We start from the raw sequence: 16,143 nt of genomic DNA, 5'->3' as shown, positions 1-16,143 counted from the left end.
TGGAATTTAGCAGCTTAAGTGTAACTGGCCCTTGGCCAAGTTTCTCTCCACAACACCTGCAGGCACTACCAGTGCTGCCACCTTATGCCCATTTCTTGAAGTAGTGGACACCGGGTCAGATGTTGTCTTCCTTCCTAAGAGCCCTGCTCTTTGCTGTTTCCACAGCAATCAAAGTTGTGACTCATTACAGTGTGACCAGGAGAGATCGAGGGTGTGCTGTGTGGGAATGCATGCCTGGCACTTTCAAACAACCAAGAGGCAGAGAAAGAAGCAAGTGTAAATACACTTGGAGCAAAAAGGGCGGGGGTCCGGTGGGAGGGGGCGTGATTTTGTAATCTTTCTTCCTGAGTCTCTTGGCTATTTCTTCAGCTCCCATTTCTCTTCCTCTCCTCAGTTCACTTTCATTTCCTTATGATATTCTTCACAGAATAGGGAACCTAAACTTCTCTCTCCCTGTTCATTTCTACCTGGATTGTTTGCTCTTGTCGCTTCCAGTAGCACACCAGTTATGTACTTAGACATTTGAGTATGCTGTTACTTCTATGAAAAAGAGTCTAAACATTCTGCCCTACTGAACAGCAAAACAAGGAAAGTTTTCTGTGCTTCAAAATTAAGATTGCTTCTTCAATAAGCGAAGCTATCCAAAGCCAAATTTTTCTTATGAAACATAAATTGTTAGTCCCCCACACCAAAACAAAACAAAACAAAAACAAAAAACTAGCATAGTAACAAAAGTACCTTCCCTAAATGCTCATGCCTGGATTTGGGACTTGGTCTGAGTTCACTCTGGGGCCTATAGTTCCCTTATAGATTTTTGTACACTACCTGGTACTCCCTGAGTAGCCTAAATATCCCCAGGTCAAGCCTTCATTTCTAGTAAAGGTTTTCCATATTAAAGTTTCAGATACCTCAACCTTTCACTGTTACTCTACCATACTCATTTAAGCAATATTTGTGTAGTATTACACACCATCCTTTTGCTGTATATAAGGCAGACGAGGTTCCAGCTCTCATGATATTTTGTTATGGGGGTGGGGGGGAATATGTAATGGTAGACAACCACCCTAATAGACTTGTCATGTGTTTGGTTAATTCCCTCAGTGCATCTTAATGAGTCTTGCTCTTCTCCAGTGAGGCAGGCAAGAAAGACCTTGCTGTTTTGGACAGCAAGGAAGAAAAAGCAGACGGATTTGTGCAGTCCTGCCTGGTAGCCTTGCTGATCCTTATGCCTTCAAGTTTTGGCCTTTGGATAACTCCCTGAGAACAGTAGGGGTATCACAAAGGCTGAGAACCATACATAGCATTATGGATTTCATGACATTATTGAGTTCTTGAACAAAGCTCATTTATATTAGGCATTGCTTAGAAAATGTTATTATACATAATCTTTGTTAATTTATATAGTTTTATATTATTTGACAGTATAAATAATTTACATTGTCGGGGTTTTTTTGTATGATTGTCCTTTGGGCCTTGGGAACTCAGAGCAAGGTGTTACATAACTTTCCTATTTTCTACTCTTTTTGTCTTCCACAGAGCTGGACATAACAAGGGGAACCTGTTAAACTTTTATGGTTAGCTCTGGCTGGTGTAGCTCAGTGGATTGAGTGATGGCTTGTGAACCAAAGGGTTGCTGGTTTGATTCCTGGTCAGGGTTGTGGGCCAGATCCTCAGCTGGGGGCATGCAAGAGGCAACCACACATTGATATTTCTCTCTCTCTCTTTCTCTCTCCCTTCCCATCTCTCTAAAAATTAATAAGGAAAATATTTTTTAAATGTATACATCTTTAAAAAAAACAACTTTTATGGTTAGTCAGCTTATAGAGCCACGATGTTAAACTCATTTTCACCAGGGGCCACATCAGCCTCGTGGTTGCCTTCAAAGGGCAGAATGTAATTTCAACTCCTTAACAGTTAAGGAGTAGTTACATTATACAGTCCTAAAATTAGTTTTGTGCTTTGAAGACAACTGTGAGGCTCATGTGGCCCACAGTGAAAATGAGTTTGACACCCCTGTTGTAGAGGAATACATTATTCACTCTCTTGCTTGGGCATCAAAGCAACCAACCAGAAGTAAAGAAACCTTTGGAAGACATGTCAATGTAAACGGATTTGCATTGATATTTACTCTGACTTTGCTATTACAATTTAGAAAACTTCATCTATCTATACCTTTGGAGAATGTGAAAAGTCTGACTTAAATTTCTAAATAACTGAAATTAATTCCTTTAAATACAAAAGGTTTAAATAAAATATTTTAAATAAGATAGATAATAGATTGCTGTCTTTTAAAAAAGTATAGCAAATATAATTTAACATGTAATTTTCTTGGTCATTATTAGCATTCAGAACTAGAGTGCAAAATAATGGATCTTTGGGAAATATTAAAATATAATAGGCTCTTTGCTCCTGAAATGATCCCAGGCTGGTGTGTTTTTGTGTTCTTTAATGTCCTTCCAATATGTTTTTTCCCACTCTTTTGTTAAGTTATTAGTACTTCTTGCCACTTCCTGGCTGCCTGGCTTCAGCAGTTCTCTTCCTAATCTCTGTCCTGGTAAACCAGATAACCAAGTTTATTAGCATTATGTGTAAAGTAAGAACAAATAGTTTCTGAACATGAGAGTCTTTCTAAGAAGTGAGTAGTATTGACTTTTCAAAAGCAGTTCCATATTCCTTTTCACTTGCTTCAGTATTCTCAATTCCTCTACATACATCCTAGATCGCTGGATAAATTATCTCCTGTTAGGAAACTGAGGTATTATCATAATACTTTTCTGCCAACATAATTCAACCAGATATTATTTTCTCCATCAGAAGTTCTCCTAAGGCCCTGGCTGGTGTAGCTCAGTGGATTGAGTGCAGTCCTGTGAACCAAAACATCACCCGTTTGATTCCCAGTGAGGGCACATGCCTGGGTTGTAAGCCATGTCCTCAGTAGAGGGTATGCAAGAGGCAACCACACATTGATGTTTCACTTCACCTCTTTTTCCCTCCCTTCCCCACTCTCTAAAAATAAATAAATAAAATCTTTTTTAAAAATTAAAAAAAAAGTTCTCCTAGTGCCTTCTGATTTCCAATTTCAAACCATTAGTCCTTACAATATGGGCATAAAGAAAACCTAAATAACTTAGAAACCTGCTAAGATTTAAAGATCTTTTTATGGCCCCAGCTGGTGTGGCTCAGTGGATTGAGTGCTGGCCTACACCCAAGGGTTGCCAGTTTGATTCCCAGTCGGGGCACATGCCTCGGTTGTGGGCCAGGTCCCAGGTGGAGGGTACGCAAAAGGCAACCATACACCGATGTTTCTCTCCCTCTCTTCCTCCCTTTCTCTCTCTCTATAAATAAATATGTAAAATATATATTTTTAAATATCTTCTTATAGGTTACAGAGAGACTTCCAAATTCAATTATTTTTCTGATAGGAAAAACACCTGAGCTTTAGTCTTAAGTTAAAGCCAATGTACTCAATTTAAAAAACATAACAGCTACCATTTAAAATTGAGAGTCTATTATATGCCAGATGTAGATATTTTCTTTCCTATACTTAGGACAGTGCTGCAAAGTATGTAACAACCCTACTTTACATTTGGAGAAAACTGAAGCTAATACACTGTTAAGTATCTTAACCAGGGTCAAAGGAATAGTAGGTATAAAAGCTGAGATACAAATTCAGCACTGAATCAAAAATCTTCATCCTCTACTCTTTTTTAAAAAATAGAAAACAGAAATTTATTTCTCAAATAATAGTCTGGAAGATTCTGGAGAGCAGACAGCTCTGCTCCATCTGGTCAATCAGAGATTTAGGTTCTTTTCAGATTGTTGCTTTGCCTTCTTTAAGGATTTCACCTCCATTGCATGATCAAAGCTCAGTCCCAGACACACCTCATCCAGCTTGCTCTGGAGCTGTGGTGGCTAGACAATAGTGGCCAAGGAACCCTTCAAGTACCTCTGTGTTGACCAAAACAAGGACTAGGGGATCTGGGAACCCCTGGATGAATGAGGAGGGCTAAGGACTGGGAGTACCCATCTCTCCACCTCTACCAACCTTCATCCCTCTGGTACCCAACCTAGAGTAGAAAGCTACTCTCCTTTCTGTTAAATCAAATTACTTTCCTTATATTTTGCTGGTAGGTAACAAGATGGTATTCAGCATGTATTTTGGTTATGTGGCCAAACTGGTAAAAACTGTTAACCAACCAGCTGTGTCTGCAATCAGGAATTACTATTAAGTATAAAGTTAAAGTGGTCTTTCCCAGCTGCCAGAATCTCCTGCTTAGGGAGGGAGTGTGGGAGTGACTTGTACTAGCCCAGCTGGTTTGGACCAGATTGGCCAAACAGTTTGAAGGCCAGGATTGGGTTCCATAAGAGCAGATCTAAAGCCACCTAATTAATGAAAGTCAAATGGCCATCAGGGATATGAACACTTCCACCCAGAGTGCAAAGGCAATTACTGAATTGATGGAATATAGACTTGAGACTTTGGTGAGAACAATTAGAGAAGTACTTTAATAAGAAGGAATCTTAGGCAATTTCCTAAAACACCTGTGATTGCAAGATATATAGAGGGGTCAACCTGGCTAACAAGAGACAAGTTCTTCTGGGAAGATGTGTGAGATGATTTAACTCATAGGAGCCATTCATAAGTACTGTCAGCCAGTGGCATAGTCCCCTAATGAGTAAATGACAGTGAGAATTGTGCTTTTCTGAGTCCTCACTTAATATTTAATATTGATAACAAATTTTTGAAGTCCTTAATTCTTTGGTTTTTCTTCCTTTAATTGTGACAAACACCAATTCTGATTTGCCTCAATTTATTCATGTTCTTTGTTCAATTTTCTGCTTTGGCTTTAGATTAGTTTTATGCTATAATTAATATTTCTTAATTACATAATATTATATACAGTATATATTATATACAGTATACCTAATATATAGTATACATCATATATATTATATATACTATATTAGAATTTCTGCCCAAACTGTTTCTACCCAGTGTGCTATCTTATTCCATGATTCTCTGGTCAACTCTATCCTTAGGGGTTTTTTTCCATGACTTTTTTAAAAATTGAATTTATTAGGGTGACATTGGTTAATAAAATTATATAGATTTAAGGGGTATAATTCTATAATACATCATCTGTATATTGTATTGTGTTCGTGACTTAATTTTAATTCATATTTTCAGATTTACAGTTTTGTCTGTTACTTGGCCTTCTGTGCACATACTACCTTTTTACCTAGAAGATGTGAAACATCTCATCTTCCTTTTGGTAAACAAGGCTGGGATTCTAGGGTTCTCTTTCCTTCTGACTCTCTACCACATCAAAGCTGGGGGCAAAACTCAGCTGCAGTCAAAACTCAGTTTAATTAACAGTTGACAAAGGTCAACAATTCACCATTCAAGCTTTGCTTCGAATCTTTGTGTGAGGAGGAGGAAGTGAGGATGTGGGCCATGAGCTATGGCACCATTTTGATATCGTATCAAGTTTTCCTATTAGTTTCTTGTCCCTTCAGTTCCTATAGCTTTAAGTTGCAGTGATTGAGAATGGAGTTAACCTAGTATAGTTTTGCCATAATAAAGACTCCTCTCCAATGTTTTATGACATGTCTCTTCATACCTTATCTCATGCTGTTCCCCTTCAGCAGAAGTGCTTCTATGGTTCCCCTAAGCCTCATGTTAAATATCACCTCTTTGGGAAGCAGTCTTTAATTCTTTTTAATCTGGGGTTAGCAAACATTTTTTTTTGTAAATAACCAGATAGCCCTGGCTGGATAGCTCAGTTGGTTAGAGCATTGTCTTGATACATCAAGGTTGTATGTTTGATCCCAGGTCATACAAGAAGCAACTAATGAATGCATAAATAAGTGGAACAACGATGGATGTTTTCTCTCTCCCACTTCCCCCTCTCTCTCTCTCTCTCAAATCAATAAATAAATTTAAAAATAAAAATAAAAATGAATGTATCTCTCTACATCATGCCCCTCTCCTTTCTTGGAGACTGAATAAAAACTTTACTCTCTACAAAAAAAAAATTGAATATTTTAAGCTTTATAGGCCAAGAGCAATGAGAGTGCTACATAAGGTCTAAGTCCCAATGATTGCGTTCTGTTGCAGTACAAAAGCAACCATGGACAATAGACAAATAGGAGTGGTTGCAGTACAGCAAAACTTTATTTACAAAAATAAGCAGTAGACTAGATGTACCACATGATCTTCAGTTTGTTGATCCCTACTCTACTTAGATACTTCATTGTTAAGGCCTCCATAATCACATTTGTACTATAAGTTTGACTCTATCAGAACACGAACACCTTGAGGGCAAGTATTCTGTCTTTACACTTTTTTGAACTAAACAAAACTGAGCTCCTAATGATTATAGGTACTCTATAAACCTTTCTCGGAGGAAGTCGGGAAGAATGATAGGAAGAGACAGAGTTCCTAATTAAGCAGGAAACTAGACCATGTAAACCCTCTACTAATATGCAGTTGAATATGACTTTCCCTTAGTAACATAAACAGATGCTGTTTATAAAATGGTGGCATTTAGCCCTAGCGGAGTAGCTCAGTTGATTTGAGTGTCATCCCCGTGTACCAAAAATGTTGCAGTTCAATCCTTCATCAGGGCACATACCTAGGTTGTGAGTTTGATCCCCAGTCAGGAAACTTATGGGAGGCAAACAATCGATGTTTCTTTCTCTCTCTTTCTCTCTCTCCTGCCCCCTTCCTCTCTTTCTAAAATCAATAAACATATCCTTGGGTGAGGATTAAAAAAATGTTGCTTTGGGTTCTTCTTAAAGGTTTGATTTCAGCAAGCTTGTGTTGGGAGATTCATATATATAATAGCCAGCCTCCAAGGCTCTCAATGATCCTTACTTCCTGGTATTTCATGTGCCCTCCCATGCTAAATAGGGCCAATAGAATATTGTGGAAATAAAGATATATGACTTCTGAGGTAAGTCATAAAAGACATGTGGCTTGTGCTTTGCCCTCTCTTGGATCACCCTCTGTGGAGGAAGCTAGCTACTATGTCTTGAAAACAAGCAACCCAATGGAATGGTCCATGGGGCAAAGAACTGATACTTCCTACCAACAGCCATATGAGTGAGCCATCCAGTAATTGGATTGTTCTTCCTCAGGTACACATCATGTGAAGCAGTCTCAACTGACATTTTGATTATAAACTCATGACAGACTCTGAGCCACACAACTTAGACACCCCTGAACTCCTGACCTATAGAAACTATATGAGATAATACATGATTACTATTGTCTTAAGTTGCTAATTTTTGAAATTATTGTATAACAATAGATAACATACAATATGTAAGTGGCTTTCCTTCTTTCCTGTAGCCTTTAAGAACACCTTGTTCTACTTAGCATTTAAAATATCTAATTCTGTATTTGTTTAATCCCTGTCTATATCTTTTACTGGGACAGAGATGATATGTAATTTTTCACCAAGCACAACTCTCAGCATTCAAATATTCTTCTAGTAACAAACAAAATAAAGAACCTCAAACCCAAAAGTGAGTTGCTCCCAACCTTTTGTATTCCAAAGATATATTACAATGGTATGTTTCCCAAAATCATTCTTTACATAGGATTAAAACATTTACGTTCCTCTGTTGCAGCATTATCACATCAAGTAATAGTTGGCAGTCTATGAGCTCCATGAGGCAAGGACCTTAGCATATCACATTTGTGTTTTCAGTATTTGAAAATGCCCACCATAAAGGTATTCAATAAATGTGACTGAATGATAAATTAAGAGATGTAATCAATTTTTAGAATGACTGAAGATGGACTTCCCATAATACTATTCAAGACTTGAAGTTATGTTGTTTCACTCATTATTGTAGTTTTGAGGATTCTTTGATTTGTTGTAGTATCAGTGACATTGAATTACTAAAGCCCTATAGCCCTGCCCAGGTAGCTCAGCTGGTTAGAGCATTGTCCCAATATGCCAAAGGTTGTGGGTTTGATTTCCAGGCAGGGCACATACAAGAATCAACGAATGAGTGCTTAAATAAATGGAATAACAAATTGATTTTCTTTCTCTCTCTCTCCCTTCCTCTCTCTCTCTCTCAAATCAATAATTAAAAAAAAATAGTCTTGACTGATGTGGCTCAGTTGTTTGGCGACATCCCATAAAGTGAGAGATCACTGGTTTGATCCTCAGTCAGGGTACATGCCTAGGTTGCAGGTTGCAGATTTGGTGTTTCTCTCTTACATCAATGTTTCCCTCTTTTTTTCTTCCCTTTTCCTCTCTCTATAAGTAAATAAATAAATAAATTCCTCTAATAAAGTTTCTTGACCAAAATGAAGTTTAAATGAGAGGTTCTCCTTAGAGAGGTGGTAAATCAGAATAAGGATGGTAGCGTTTCTAGTACAAATGCTATTCCAGTTTGGCAGGTGGAGCATGGGAAATACACATTCCATAACATATGTGGATCCATAGACTAATCTATCCCTATTTATGCTGAACCAGCAAATTCAAGTATACTAGGTACAGATTCTGCAACTAGAAGGGCTCCCTTGAAAGATAATGCCATTCAAAATACTAGAAAAGTCCAAGTGATAACAGGATTTGAATGATTTATGATACTGGAATAATTAAACCCAGAGCAAAATTCCTCAAGACTGTAGAGTATTTACAGTAATACTCATAAATATTCATGGGTATAAATACCATTATTGTGCTATCAAAAAGTAGATACTTTTAAAATTAATTTTCATTTTACATTACTGTGAAAATTTACAAGATAACTGTTAAAGTCATTCTCAGTGGAAAAAGTACATCTAAAGTATCATCTTATACTATCATAAAACATATCAAACACAATCTGTCCTGACTTTAATTGACCAAAGCTGCTGATACAAGCTATTAATAAATATATTCACTAATTTCCCACCCCCAGCTGATGTGGTTCTGTGGTTTGAGTGCCGGCCTGTGAACCAAAGTGTCGCTGGTTCAATTCCCAGTCAGAGGACATGCCTGGGTTGCGGACCAGGTCCCTAGTAGGGGGTGTGTGGGAGGCAATCACACATTGATGTTTCCCTTCTTCTTCCCTCCCTTCCCCACTCTCTAAAAATAAATACATAAAATCTTTAAAAGAAAAAGTATATATACTAACTAAAACTAGCAAGAGTATCAGTTGACTTAAAGAGGACGAGAGCTGACTCAGGTGTCTTTCCTATTTATTACTTAGAATTCCTATTACAGTGGCTACTAGTATAACATTTTATCGAAATAATTAGGTCATATCTTTCACTGGTGGTCTCTCTGACTGTCGATGACCTTCTCATACCATAAACAAAGAATTGCCATAAAGCAATTTCCAAAACAAATCTACCTTAAATTGCCAAACTATAATGACCAGCATAAAACACAGATCCTGGAAAAAAAAAAGTAAAGATAACATTTGAGCTGACTCTTTGAAGGTACTCCCATGTTCAAACATTTTCATTTAGATCATATCTAGCCAAAAAAAGAGCAGGCACCATAGTAATGCCATCAGTGGACCACACAGCCTTGAACAAAATCAGAGGAGCCACCAGTGTACATATGGTATTTAGATGGAACATTTAAGCACAATGCTCTAAGGACTGGGCTTTGTTCATATGAAGCTGATATAAAGAACATCTCAGCTCCAGTTGTGGCTTGCTCACCAAGAGTCTTTCATTGAAATGGTCATGAGGGAAGGAGTTCTGTTTACTGATAAAGCCAAAAAAGCTGGCAGTTAACAGTTCCTTTGCCTATGAAATAACCATGAAGACCTGAATTCTACCCTTCACAGAAGTAGCCACCTTCATTATATCCCAATGTAATGTGTCCAATTTATTATATATTCTCAAGCTACAATGGTAATCACTCATTATATATACATATATATACATATACATATTCCATATATATTTTAAAGGTCTATGTTTTGCCTGACACTATTTTAGGTGTTAAGGATACAGAGGTGAATAAAGTAAACAAGTCTCTAAACTTAAAAACTTATGTTTTAGTGGTGGGAGACAGACACTAAAATAATAATTAAAATATAAGTGAAATATATGTCGATGATTCATCAGATAAGGAGATGAAGCAGGAAAAGGGGAAAGAGAATGCCAGGGTTAGGCAAGGTTGCAACTTTAAACAGGACAGTGAGAAAATACCTCAGTAAGAAGTGAACATCTGAGCAAAAAACAGAAGAAAGTGAGGTAGTAACCAGCTCAGGCTACCATAAGGAAATACCATAAACTGGGTGGTTTAAACAACAGTTATTTTCTCACAGAGCCAGAGGCTGGAAATCTGAGATCAGGCTGCCAGCAAGCTCAGGTTCTAATGAGAGCTCTCTTTCTCTCTTTCTGGCTTGTAGACCATAACCTTGCTGTGTGTTCACATGGCCTTTACTTGATGTTTGTACATGGAGAGAGAGCTCTCTCACCAATCTCTTTTTTTCCCCCTTTTTTAAAAATTGATTTGAGAGAGAGAGATGAAGGGAGAAGTAGGGAGAGAAAAACATCAACTTGTTGTTCCACTTATTTATGCATTCATTGGTTGGTTGCTTTCTGTATGCACCCTGATGGGGGGATAGAACCCACAACTTTGGTATATTGGGATGATGTCCTAACCAACTGAGCTACCCATCCAGGGTTCCCTAATTTCTTCTTATGTAGGAACTAATTCTATTATATCAAAGCCCTACTCCTATAACCTCATTTGACCTTAATTACCTTCATAAAAGCCCTATGTCCAAATTGTTACATTCAGGCTTCAACACATAAGTTTGAAAGGTAGGGAGACACAAGTCAGTCTATAGCAGAGAGTGAGTAATATAGATATCTTGGGAAAAAACATTTTATTTTTTTGTAAATATTTTTAAAATTTATTTTTAGAAAGAGGGAAAAGAGAGGGAGAGAAATATTGATGTGAAAGAAACACCAAATGCACAACACAGGTATGTGCCCTGACCAGGAATCAAACTGGCGACCTTCTGCTTTGCGGGACAACAGCCAACCAACTGGGCCACACCAGTCAGGAGTGGGGGAAGAATATTTTAGGCAGAGTTTGGGCCAGAGATATGTTAGGGAGTTGTCAGAGTATAGATGATATTTAAAGTGATTGGTCTGGATGAAATCACCAATAGAGTGAATGTAGAGGAGAGAAACAGGGAACTTCCAGCCAAGATAGAGGTATAGGTAGATACACTTCACTTCCTTGCATAACCAAAAGAAAGATAATAACCAATTTAAAAACAAAAAACAACTGGAACTGCCAGAAAATCGAACTGTATGGAAGTCCATAGCGAAGGATTTAAGAAATATTCTTCCAGACTGGTAGGAGGGGCAGAGATGGGAAGCCAGGGTGGTGAGGACACTTGGCAAGGCAACAGCTGATGGAACAGAGTGGGTGAGGCAACAGCTGGCGGACCAGGATATCCCACATTCATGTGCAGATAAGCCAAGAGGAAAAACTGGGAAGCAAGACAGACTGCACAACCCAGGGTTCCAGCTTGGGAAACTAAAGCCTCAAAACTTCTGCCTCTAAAAATCTGTAGGGGTTGCAGCTGTGGGAGAAACTCCCAGTCTCACATGAAGAGTCCATTGAATGGGCCCACAGTCTGTACACAAGCCCATCCACCCAGGAATCAGCACCTGAAAGGGCACAATCCACTTGTGGGAAGTCAGGGAAGTGACTGAAAGGGGGGCAAAAGGCAAGTAAGAAGCATTGTTCCCTCTCTAACCCCTCCCCCACATACAGTGCCACAACATAGAGAAGTGGCTTGCCCCACCCTAACAAATACCTAAAGCTCTGCCCCTTACAACGTAACAGGTGCAGTGAGACAAAGAAATATGGCCTAAATGAAAGGACAGATCAAAACTCAAGAAAAATTACTAAGCAGTGAGGAACTAGCCAGCCTATCACATGCAGAGTTCAAAACACTGGTAATCAGGAGGCTCACAGAAATGACCGAGTATGATCACAAAATAGAGGAAGAAGTAAAGGCTATGCAAAGTGAAATAAAGAAAAATATACAGTGAACTAACAGTGAAGGGAAGGAAACCCAGACTCAAATCAACGATTTGGAAGAGACAGAAGAAATAAATATTTAACCAGAACAGAATGAAGAAATAAGAATTTTTTTAAAGTATTTATTTATTTATTTATTTATTTATTTATTTTTAGAGAGGGAAGGGAGGGAGGGAGAGAGAGAGAGAGAAAGAGAGAGAGAGAGAGGGAGGGAGAGAAATATCAATGTGCGGTTGCTGGGGGCTGTGGCCTGCAACCCAGGCATGTACCCTGACTGGGAATCGAACCTGCGATTCCTGGTTCGCAGCCCGCACTCAGTCCACTGAGCTATGCCAGCCAAGGCAGAAATAAGAATTTTTAAAAATGAGAAAAGGCTTAGGAACCTCCGAGACAACTTTAAGTTCCAACATCTGAATCACAGGGGTGTCAGAAGGAGAAGAGGAAGAGCAAGAAATTGAAAACTTATTTTTAAAAAAATAATGAAGGAAAACTTCCCCAATCTGGTGAAGGAACTAGACATGCGAGTCCAGGAAGCACAGAGAGCCCCCACAGAAATTGAATCCAAGGAGAAACACAGCAAGCCACATCACAATTAAATTACCCAAGATGAAAGATAAGGAGAGAATCTTAAAAGCAGCAAAAAACAAGGAGAGAGTTACCTATAAAAAGTTCCCATGAGACTATCAGTTGATTTTTCAAAAGAAACCTTACAGGGAAGAAGGAGCTGGAAAGAAGTATTCAAAGTCATGATGAGCAAGGACCTACAACCTAGATTACTCTATCCAGCAAAGCTATCATTTAGAATGGAAGGGCAGATAAAGTGCTTCCCATATAAAGTTAAATAAGTTAATCACCACCAAGGCCTTATTATATGAAATGTTAAAGGGACTTTTCTAATAAAAAAAGATAAAAACTATGAACAGTAAAATGACAACAAACCCACAACTATCAACAACTGAACCTAAGAAACAGAAACAAACAAAACAAACTAAGCAAACAACTGGAACAGGAATAGAATCACAGAAATGGAGATCACCTGAAAAGTGACCAGTGGGGAAGGGATGGGGGAGAATGGAGGAAAAGGTACAAGGAATAAGAAGCATAATTGGTAGGTACAAAATAGACAGGGGGAGGTTAAAAATAGTATAGGAAATGGAGAAGCCAAAGAACTTATATGTACAACCCGTGGGCATGAACTAAGGGTCAGGGGAATGCTGGAGGGAGGGTGGTTCAAGGTGGAGGGGGATAAAGGGGTGAAAAAAATAGGACAAATATGATACCATAATCAATAAAATATACTTTAAAAAAGAAAAAAGACAGAGAAACAAATCAAAGGTCTGAATCCTAGTGCAATCCAATGAGGAAGAAGCAGCAAAGGGAACTGAGGAGTAGCCAAGCCAGTGAATGAGGTATGAGGAAACCAGGAGAATGTAGTATCCTGGAAGCCTAGTGAATAAAGCATAGCATTTCAAGTCCTGTCAAATAAGAATGAAGGCTGCGTCTTGACCATTGGATAGACAACACAGAGGTCACTGGTGACCTTATCAAGAGCAATTTCAGTGGAGTGGTAAGGGCAGAGCCTGGTTGGAGTATGGAAGGGGATTCAAAACATTGAATGGACAAGCAACAAAAATTTAAAAAATAGATAAATTAGGCTACATCAAAATTAAAAACTTTTTGCTGTAAATGATACCATCCAGAAAGTGAAAAGACAACCTACAAAAGGGGATAAAATATTTACAAATCTCTTAAGGAACTGATATTCAGAAATATATTTTTAAAACTCATAATTCAGAAATAAAAAACAACTCAAGTTTTTCAAATGGGCAAAGGACTTGAATAGATATTTCTCAGAAGATATGTGAATGGCTGATAAGTGTATGAAAAGATGCCCAACATCATTAGCCATTAGAGAAATGCAAATCAAAACCACAATGAGAAATCACTTCACATCCACTAGGATGGCCTATAATAAAAAAGATGGATAATAACAAGAGTTGGTGATGATGCAGACAAATTGGAATTCTTGTATATTGCTGGTGGGAAGGCAAAGTGGTGCAGAACTTTGGAAAACGGTTTAACAGTTCCTCAAAAAAGTTAGTTTTCCTATTAGATCAGGCCCCCCTCTATGACCTAGCAAGTCCACTTTTTTTCAAGTATATCTAAGATAAATAAAAATATATGTCCACACAAAAATTTGTATGCAAAAAGGGGTACATGAATGTTCACAGCAGAATTTTTTATAATAGCTAAAAAATGGAAACAATCCAAATGTTCATCAGCTGATGAATGGATAAATAAAAGTAGTATACTCAAACGATGGAATAATTATTCAGCAATAAAAAAGAATCAAGTACAGATATATGCTACAATATGGATACACTTGAAAACATTATGCTAAATGAGAGCATCCAGTCACAAAAGACCACATATTGTGTGATTCCATTATATTAAAAGTCTAGAATAGACAAAAGCATAGATATAAAAAGATTAGTGATTGTGTAGTGTTCTATAGGATGGGGAGTGATTAATGGGCAGGGGATTTGTATCTGGGATAATGAAAATACTCTAAAATTTATTGTGATAATAGTTGCACAACTCTGTGAATATATTGAAATTATTAAATTATACATTTTAAATGAATGGGCTTTATGATATGTGAAATATATCCCAATGAAGGTTCTTTTTTAATTGTCAAATGATGACTTGAGGAACAGAAATAAAAATCTAGTAGATACTTATCACTATTTGGAATTCAATTCTAAGTGTATCTGACTCCAAAGCCTCCATGTTCTTAATTATCCTGCTATACTGCCTCCTTGAGATTATCTCCTTAGGTTAGATTCCCAGAAGTAGAATTAATTACTGAGACAAAGGATATGAAAAATTTACTGGAGGGGCTGAAGGAGTCCATACAGCCATCTAGGCTTGCCAGGTACATGGTGCTCTTCTAGGCAAAATAAACTGTTCTTTTCTACTCAAGTGCTATGACTCACAACCTGTTTTGAATGAAACAAATCCTGCTATCATGGCTGATTAACCAGCATGTAAGTACAACCCAAACATATATGTACAGACTAACCAACCACCTAGGCAGTAGCAGTAGCTTAGTGTTCAAAAGCAATACTTAATAACAAGTAATGACAAATCAACCCAATCAAATTCTTTCTTTACAGACATATACATGCCACATGAACAAAGAAAGGTCAAGTTATTCAAGCCCAAATTGTTGAGCTTTTAGCAGCTGTGTGGTAAGTATGGAATGTGAATTATTTGTGGAGAAGCTTTCAGTTGTCATCCAAAGAGTGAACCCAAACACCTCTTGAAGAGAGGGTCACCCCACTAGCAACACATGCATACATAGCACACTGAAGCCAAGTCCTTTATGCTAATATAATCATACTAAGCATTCTTCGAGGATAAAGGAGTTTTCAAAGAGAAATCAAGTCACTCCATCAGATCAAATTATTGTATCAATAAAAACTTTAAATAACTCTCCTACAAGGTGTGTCTGTGGTTCTCTGTCTTTGGACATGTAAGAATTGGGTGTAAAGAAATGTAGCCTTGGAGAAGTCTGGGGCCAGCTTACTCCCCGCAGGCTCAAGATCAACCATCTCACATACAAAGAAAAAAAATAAATAAATAATCTTTTGTTTCAAGGTGGGGGTGGGAGGGGGAGATAAACAGAAGCTAGAACATCTAATCCAATAAGGACGCCAAACCTTTTAAATCTTCATCTTTCCTCAAACCTTAGCAACCTAACCCTCCTGACCTGAATTCAGCCAATGAGTTTGCCTTTTATGTCACTGGGAAAATACACGTAATCAGATAGAAACTTTCTCATCCTCTCACTACCACATCACATCTACCAACATCTGTATCAGTACACATATTCTGTTTTCTCTCCTGTGACAGAGGAAAAAGTGACCTTATTTCTATTCAAGATCAGTCATCTCATTTAGGCTCTATATTCCATCCTCTCCTAGCCCACTCATCGACTTTACTCCTGAAGTTTTCCCTAATCTTTCCTGCATTATCAATTCCTCCTTTCTATTGAAAACATACAAGCATGCTCTATTACCTCCTTCTTCATACTTAAAAAAAAACTCTTCTGGGA

The 16,143-nt window shown here is 37.9% G+C and overlaps 1 non-coding gene across 1 annotated transcript; it reads left to right on the top strand.

Moving 5' to 3' along the window:
- Positions 1 to 15,519: 15,519 nt before the first annotated feature.
- Positions 15,520 to 15,649, top strand: LOC123832369. Its single transcript, XR_006788028.1, has one exon. It is a non-coding gene; the product is annotated as a small nucleolar RNA SNORA38 (small nucleolar RNA).
- Positions 15,650 to 16,143: the final 494 nt, after the last annotated feature.

This window comes from Phyllostomus hastatus, unplaced genomic scaffold (genome assembly GCF_019186645.2).
Source record: "Phyllostomus hastatus isolate PE091 unplaced genomic scaffold, TTU_PhHast_1.1 phas_scaffold_182, whole genome shotgun sequence".
Taxonomy (NCBI): domain Eukaryota; kingdom Metazoa; phylum Chordata; class Mammalia; order Chiroptera; family Phyllostomidae; genus Phyllostomus; species Phyllostomus hastatus.
The sequence above is the reverse complement of the archived record's forward strand: the minus strand, read 5'-3'. Positions and strand labels throughout refer to the sequence as shown.